The sequence below is a fragment of the Rutidosis leptorrhynchoides genome, chromosome 3 (genome assembly GCF_046630445.1).
Source record: "Rutidosis leptorrhynchoides isolate AG116_Rl617_1_P2 chromosome 3, CSIRO_AGI_Rlap_v1, whole genome shotgun sequence".
NCBI classification, from domain to species: Eukaryota; Viridiplantae; Streptophyta; class Magnoliopsida; order Asterales; family Asteraceae; genus Rutidosis; species Rutidosis leptorrhynchoides.
Window position 1 is genome coordinate 305641304 of NC_092335.1, and position 8525 is coordinate 305649828.

Below are 8525 nucleotides of genomic sequence, written 5' to 3' on the forward strand. Positions count from 1 at the left end.
GAACGGTAGTGTCGGAAAAATTTAACTCGTGGCGAGCTGGAAGATATGGTCCGTTACAAATTTGGGTAGAGTTTGTTTAAGTTTTTTTTATTAAAATATTAGATTTACACTTAACCCCCTATTGTGAGGGGTTAAACTGTATTTTGGACAAAGTTCGAGGGTAAAAATTGCTTATTTTCTTGTAATGTCGTTTGATAAGTTGATTTGACCAAATACGACCAAAGCATGGATGCCATTTAGTTTGCATAAATAATAATAATTAATAATAAATAATAATAATAAAATAATAATAATAACAATAATAATAAAATAATAATAATAAAATAAAATAAAAATAAATAAATAAAAATAAAATAGTAATAATAGTAATAGTAATAAAATAATAATAATAAAAATAATAATAATAATAATAATAATAATAATAATAATAATAATAAAATAATAATAAAATAATAATAATAATAATAATAATAATAATAATAATAATAATAATAATAATAATAATAATAATAATAATAATAATAATAATAATAATAATAATAATAATAATAATAATTGTAGAGGGGTCTTTACCCTCTCAAACTTAGTGTTCATATTCAAGGTACGTGAGTCTAATGAATTCAGGTTTAGGGAATGATTCAAGAAAAAAAAAAAGAAGAATCTTCTCGAGTCTAACGAATTTAGAGAATTCCTTAATAAAGCAACAAATAGCGTTCAAAGCCACTTACATACATCCACAACTGGTATGATGTTTCTTTATAATCTTATCAAATTGTACACGATTAGAATCTGGCGAATACATTCAATCTGCTAAAACATTCCATTGAAGCCATTCTTATATGAAATAACCAACCACTCAATAAGGCTATGACTTTTAATGATTCAACTAAACGAACCATGCGTGGTTAATCAATAGTCATTCGGTGGTGAATCATCTATGTGAGAGAGAAGTGGGGTCGCTTTGAAGGGTATTGTTAGGGCATAATACTTGATAAGCTCTCACAGAACCAGGCTAATGTTCATAACCATAACGAACATAACTATGAGCACATGACGTTGCCAGGGAGATTCTTGTGTGAAGCGTATTGTCGCCTACACAAACGGCAGACGAGTTCAAAGACATCGCCGTCTACTTATAGCCAATAGACTAAGTGCGTTGAAACGACCCCAACCCGTCATTTAAAACGCGAAACCCTTATATATATATATATATATATATATATATATATATATATATATATATATATATATATATATTGGTATACCTAATATATTGGTATACCTAATATATTGCGCGTTTTTTTATGGCAGACAAATCGCGTAAAAAAGGGAACAGATGGTATTATGTGGTTAGTTTGAGTTGTTTATTATACGTGTATGTATATCAGTATATGTATGAGAGATAGACCGAAAGATTTTAGCATTTTTTAAGAAGCGTCCGTATCGCGTGTAGTTAGTTGCGGTGTGTTTGTAAAATTATTTCAAGTTGAACGGTAGTGTCGGAAAAATTTAACTCGTGGCGAGCTGGAAGATATGGTCCGTTACAAATTTGGGTAGAGTTTGTTTAAGTTTTTTTTATTAAAATATTAGATTTACACTTAACCCCCTATTGTGAGGGGTTAAACTGTATTTTGGACAAAGTTCGGGGGTAAAAATTGCTTATTTTCTTGTAATGTCGTTTGATAAGTTGATTTGACCAAATACGACCAAAGCATGGATGCCATTTAGTTTGCATAAATAATAATTAATAATAAATAATAATAATAAAATAATAATAATAACAATAATAATAAAATAATAATAATAAAATAAAATAAAAATAAATAAATAAAAATAAAATAGTAATAATAGTAATAGTAATAAAATAATAATAATAAAAATAATAATAATAATAATAATAATAATAATAATAAAATAATAATAATAAAATAATAATAATAATAATAATAATAATAATAATAATAATAATAATAATAATAATAATAATAATAATAATAATAATAATAATAATTGTAGAGGGGTCTTTACCCTCTCAAACTTAGTGTTCATATTCAAGGTACGTGAGTCTAATGAATTCAGGTTTAGGGAATGATTCAAGAAAAAAAAAAAAGAATCTTCTCGAGTCTAACGAATTTAGAGAATTCCTTAATAAAGCAACAAATAGCGTTCAAAGCCACTTACATACATCCACAACTGGTATGATGTTTCTTTATAATCTTATCAAATTGTACACGATTAGAATCTGGCGAATACATTCAATCTGCTAAAACATTCCATTGAAGCCATTCTTATATGAAATAACCAACCACTCAATAAGGCTATGACTTTTAATGATTCAACTAAACTAACCATGCGTGGTTAATCAATAGTCATTCGGTGGTGAATCATCTATGTGAGAGAGAAGTGGGGTCGCTTTGAAGGGTATTGTTAGGGCATAATACTTGATAAGCTCTCACAGAACCAGGCTAATGTTCATAACCATAACGAACATAACTATGAGCACATGACGTTGCCAGGGAGATTCTGGTGTGAAGCGTATTGTCGCCTACACAAACGGCAGACGAGTTCAAAGACATCGCCGTCTACTTATAGCCAATAGACTAAGTGCGTTGAAACGACCCCAACCCGTCATTTAAAACGCGAAACCCTTATATATATATATATATATATATATATATATATATATATATATATATATATATATATATATATATATATATATATATATATATATAGCTGACCACTTCTGTCAGCATTTAGATGTGGCGCGCCTGGTCAAGCCGCGGCGCGGCCCCCCATCAGATACTGAAGGTCAGCAACTATCAAAGATTCTGTTACCAATTTACACTGCAAACCGCGGCGCGACAGAAACCACCCGCGGCGCGGTCGAAGGAGAAATCTGATGTTGTTTTCAATTTAAATGCACATGTCCAAGTTTTAGCATCCACAAAACATCATTTGACCACAAAACATGTTTAACGACATAAATACATAACTTAAGTTACTTTAAATCAACGACACGGGCACGACGACCCCGGAAACACAATGACCCGTTTTAACATAACCCAAAAGACACTTTTGACCCAAAGCGTTTAAATTCTACATAAAGCCGAGCATGGTGATTGGGATTGCACTACCCAATCCTAAGTCCAATTTAAAAGCAAGTCTTCTAAAGCAACCCGCAATAGTCCACTAATCCCCGCGCTTACCCTTGCCACCTCATCCACGCGAATCTATTAAAAATATAAACAACGAGAGGGTAAGCTATCAAGCTTAGTGAGGATAAACATACTATATACATATATATGCATAAAATGAATACGTATCACCAAATAGCAAGTATTAAACACATACCACATCCAAGTATAACTAGCAAGCTATACATTACATACCACCAAGCCAAATCCACATGATTAGCTACAACACATCAATATATATATATATATATATATATATATATATATATATATATATATATATATATATATATATATATATATATATATATATACACACACACACACACACACACACATATACTTCTACCAAAATCCCCGAGGTTAACCCCTTAACCTCAAACACATGAAGGTTGGCCGAACTACACATGCCTTAGTGAATCCGAAATCACACGTGGTTCACTACCTTCATCTCAACGACAATAGGGATGTCCGAACTATACGAGACATTGCGAATCCGAACTACACGAGATTCACTAGTGAAGACGGACTACACAAGAATCACTACCCTAGGCCGCAACAACATCAATGGAACGTCCAAACTACACGCGACATTGTGAATCCGAACTACAATAGATTCACTAATGAAGCCGAACTACACGAGAATCACTACCCACATCACCTCATCAACATCAACGGGGTTGACCTACTTGTCAATGTGAATCCCAATCTCACGAGATTCACCACCCAAAGGGTGGTAACCCAAAATGCACAAACGTGCCACATGAACTCAAAGCGCATAGAGTCCATCATCCCACCCACATGTAAAGTGAACCCGAACGCACAAGGATCACTCTACCCTACTCACACCCATCCTATGCATACATACGCATATAATATATTTACACTCACCTTAGCGCCTTGATGAATGCAAACCAAATACTCCGCAAACCGCCAATGGAAAGTACTTATTCCATTTATCACATAACAAACAACACAATTAGGGTGGATTACAAACCAACCTAAATTGACACTTAGTGCAATTTTGACCCAATTGCACTTCCAAGCACAAACGACGCCCAAACTAATCAATAATCACTCAACGCTAGTGAAAATGGTCCTATAACGCCAATTAAATCGAAACACAAGTATTAAATACTTATCTTCCCAATTTGACCCAAAAACCCTAATTTTGACCCATTTCAAAATTAATCTTCCAAATACACCCAAATGGGGTTCCAATAATTCCATAATCACTAATCCTAGTGATTATACTTCAAATTTTTTCTTCTGAACGACGATTTTTTTGGCATCAGTAGATCATTTATTTCAACGACCCTCATCATTTGCACGTAACACACACGTTCGGGAGGAAACCCGAACTCGATCAACGGTACCCGGGAACACATCCATTCGGGCAATGGTTCCGGGTAGGGGTCCGTGAACGAATCCGGTAAAACCTCCCTATAGGGTCAATATATACCACAATTATTGGTGTTCAATTGGTTTAAAGAAAATCATGTCATCCCTACGGATCGAACCCATGATCTCTCCCTATCCCATGACACAAAGTACATGGGAGAATCGTTGGGCTATGCTCGCAAGTTCGATTATACTTCAAATTACTAGCCCTAACATGGCCAAGTCATCAACCAACCCAAATTCCACCAACGAGGGTCAATCACACCCGCCACTAGCCTAAATCAGCCATCTATTAACTAGTGGGGTTTACTCAAGAACATGCAAGTTCAAAACCCTAATTTGAACAATAATCATAAGTAATGAAACTCGGATTCAAGACTTACCACTATCACCAAAATGTAGCTAGGAACGAGGTGAACAACTTTAACTCTTGAGCTTTGGTGAGAACCGAGCTCCTTCCTCCTAGATCGGAGCTTTCTCACTCTAAAAGGATGGGAGTGAAGAAGATGAAGAAAATGAGATGAAATGAAGATAAATTTGAGGTGGAATAAGTTTTGTGGCTAAAAATTCGGCTCCCATTTGAATTGACCAAAATGCCCTCATTTAAACCCTTTTAAAAACGCATTTCAGCATCAGCCCGTGCGTTGAGGTGCAACGCGGCTCTATTGCCCGTGGTGTGGCTGGACGCGTAAAATGAGATCAAAACTTTGCAATTATTCACCCTTCAGCTCCAATACAAAGGCGCGTCGTGGTCCCATTCCCTACGGCGCGGCTACTTCCTGAAAATGAAACTGGGGTGTTACGAATCTCCCATACTTAAATCAGATCGCGTCCTCGCGATCTAAACTGCATCGCGAACAAGGAAAATGCGCCTTCCTCAACCTTTCGAGTTCTCACACAACCCTGGACCCATTGCACCCTATAAGTCCCAGTTCCTCAATACGCAACGTTCTATCTACACAACAAACCTCCACGATCCCTTGGCACACTCTATATCCCCAACTTAGAGTACCATCGCCCACCGACAACCTATTTGGGTCATTAGCACCACGTACACAGTGTTGAGATTTCCCATAAGCCCTTCGGTAACTCCAACCGACACACAATCTCTTTCAACTCACCACCCGTCCACCTTTCCCAAGTGAACTTTTACTTTGACCATCCGTTAAAGGATAGTCTTAAAACTTCTGCACGTATAAGTTCTCATACTCTAGAGAACTCATTATCAATACGTTCAACACTCACATGCCTCTACACGAGACAATCCTAATCAACGCTCTATGGCCCGCAATTGCTGTGATGACCCAAAAATTTTCAACTAATTTTTAACTCAGATCTATATATGATTTCATATTTTTGACATGATAAGCAAAGCCTGTTATCCTGAGTCTCAAAATTTTTGAACTGTTTTATTTCATTCATTTAACCTCGACCAGTTTCGACGATACACGAACAATTAATTGTAAATATATATATATATATATATATATATATATATATATATATATATAGGGTCATAATCAAGAGGGAAGCACTTTTTTGGGGGGAAGGGGGAAGCAAATTATTATTTTTTTATTTTTTCGTTTTTTGAAAAAACTTTGTTCATGAACATTATAGATTAGATGAAAATATGAACATTTAAAAAAGACACTTTGTGATGAATGTCATTATTTTGGCGGGAAAATGCTCGAATAAAAAAATTAAAACATGTAATGCATTGAATGTTTTGCTGCTGAGTTTATTTGCATCGTTTTGTTTTCATCTTGTGTGAAGTGTTTTTTTCGAATTTAGCCCGATTTAGAGTTTAGGGTTTAGGGTTTTGGGTTTTCGGGTTTACACCGTAAACCCTCAACCCAAAACCCTAAACCCCAAACCCTAAACTCTAAACCGTCCGTGTTAAAATATTCAATCTAAACCCTAATTTTTAAACCCTAAACCTTAATTTCTAAACCCAAAACCCTAATTTCTAAACCCTAATAGCTAAAACCTAATTTATAACCCCCTAATTTCTAAACCCTAATTTCTAACCCCTTAAAAAAAACTCAGCAGCAAAACATTCAATGCATTGAATGTTTTTATTTTTTTCTTCGAGCGTTTTCCCGCCAAAATAATGACATTCATCACAAAGTGTCTTTTTTAAATGTTCATATTTTCATCTAATCTATAATGTTCGTGAACAAAGTTTTTTCAAAAAATGAAAAAAAATTACTTCCCCCCACTTTCCCCCAAAAAAGTGCTTCCCTCTTGATTAAATATATATATATATATATATATATATATATATATATATATATATATATATATATATATATATGGTAATTGGAAATATAATTTGAAATATTATATGTTATTACTATTAAAATTTAATTATGTAAAATAAAATAAAAATAGGATATTATAATAATTATTATTTAAAACATATCTATATATAAATAAAGTATATTAAAAATAAATATTAAATGATTGTAATACTCGTTTGATGTTTCGATCGATATTAAACAAGTTAAAAAGGAACTTATGTGAATTTAAAAATAAACGGAGATCCAAAATGAGTTATATAAATTATAGACTTATTAAAATTATATTTAGGAGCTACTTGTTAAATTTTAACACTTTTTATATTTTACCCGGGATCGAGCGCGGACAATTGATTTTATTATTATTTAATAATTTTAAAACAATTAATGACCCTAATTATACAATAGTGACTAAAATAAATAACTATAATTAATGGAAAATTTTGGTATTTTTCTGAATACTTTTATCCGCCACTGTTTGACAACGGAGTACGAAATTCAGTCCGCATTAATCAGTGTCAGTATAAGAGCACCAGTGAATGATGGCTTTACTATTTGACATAGTATTCCATCCCGTGAATTAATTTATTATAGTGGCATATCACTGTTTTTGGTTTTAATCTAGCTATATAATCTTCTAATCAATATATATATATATATATATATATATATATATATATATATATATATATATATATATATATATATATATATATATATATATATATAATATACATAGATAACATATGCATACACATCACCTTGCATATTATACTATCTCTCTTTGCTCCCTGACAACCGAGAACCAACCATTTTCCCACCACCCTAAGCCGCCACCGGACTACCACTACCCTCAACCATCGCCACACTTAACTACCGGAGAATCACCACAACCCTTCAAGAACTACCACCAAAACCACCACCATTTTTCTACTTACAACCACTATACAATCACCACCTCCACCAAGACCATCTATTGTTACTGCGTGTTTTATCTCCTTAAACTCACACACAACAAGTTAACTGACAGTTACTTACTGCTTTGATTGAAACCAACATCACCTTTGTGTGTTACTATAGGACCAAGGACCCAACCTTCGTATTAGCTTTTTCCATTTCTATTCAGTCTGTTAACAAAACCCACCATCACAACCTTATTCTTCCTATTACAAAAATTGTTAACGGATGCGTGATAATATGGTGATCAGTGAAGTTGAAACGATGAAGGTAGGGTGAGGATGATGAGAGTGATAACGAAAGGTTATGATTATGATTTTATGTGATGATTACGTATCGTATGATATATGGTGATGTTGATGATGATGTTAATAAAGGTGACCATGATGATAAGTATGATGATGATCGATGTTGATGATGGTATCGAGGTTAATAAAATAATGATGATGAGGTTATACTTAGATAATGATGACTAGTGAATAAGATAATGATAATTAGTGATAATAATTAGTTAATAAGAATTAATTGATGATGATGAAATCATGGCAGTTTTGAACAGGCTATATAATTAATCGGGTGATTCAATACAAGTATGCAACAAGCAGTTCCATGGTTTAGGTGTGTGTTTGGGAAACATGAGGTCTTGTGTTCGAATCTAGGCCACTGCAAAGTT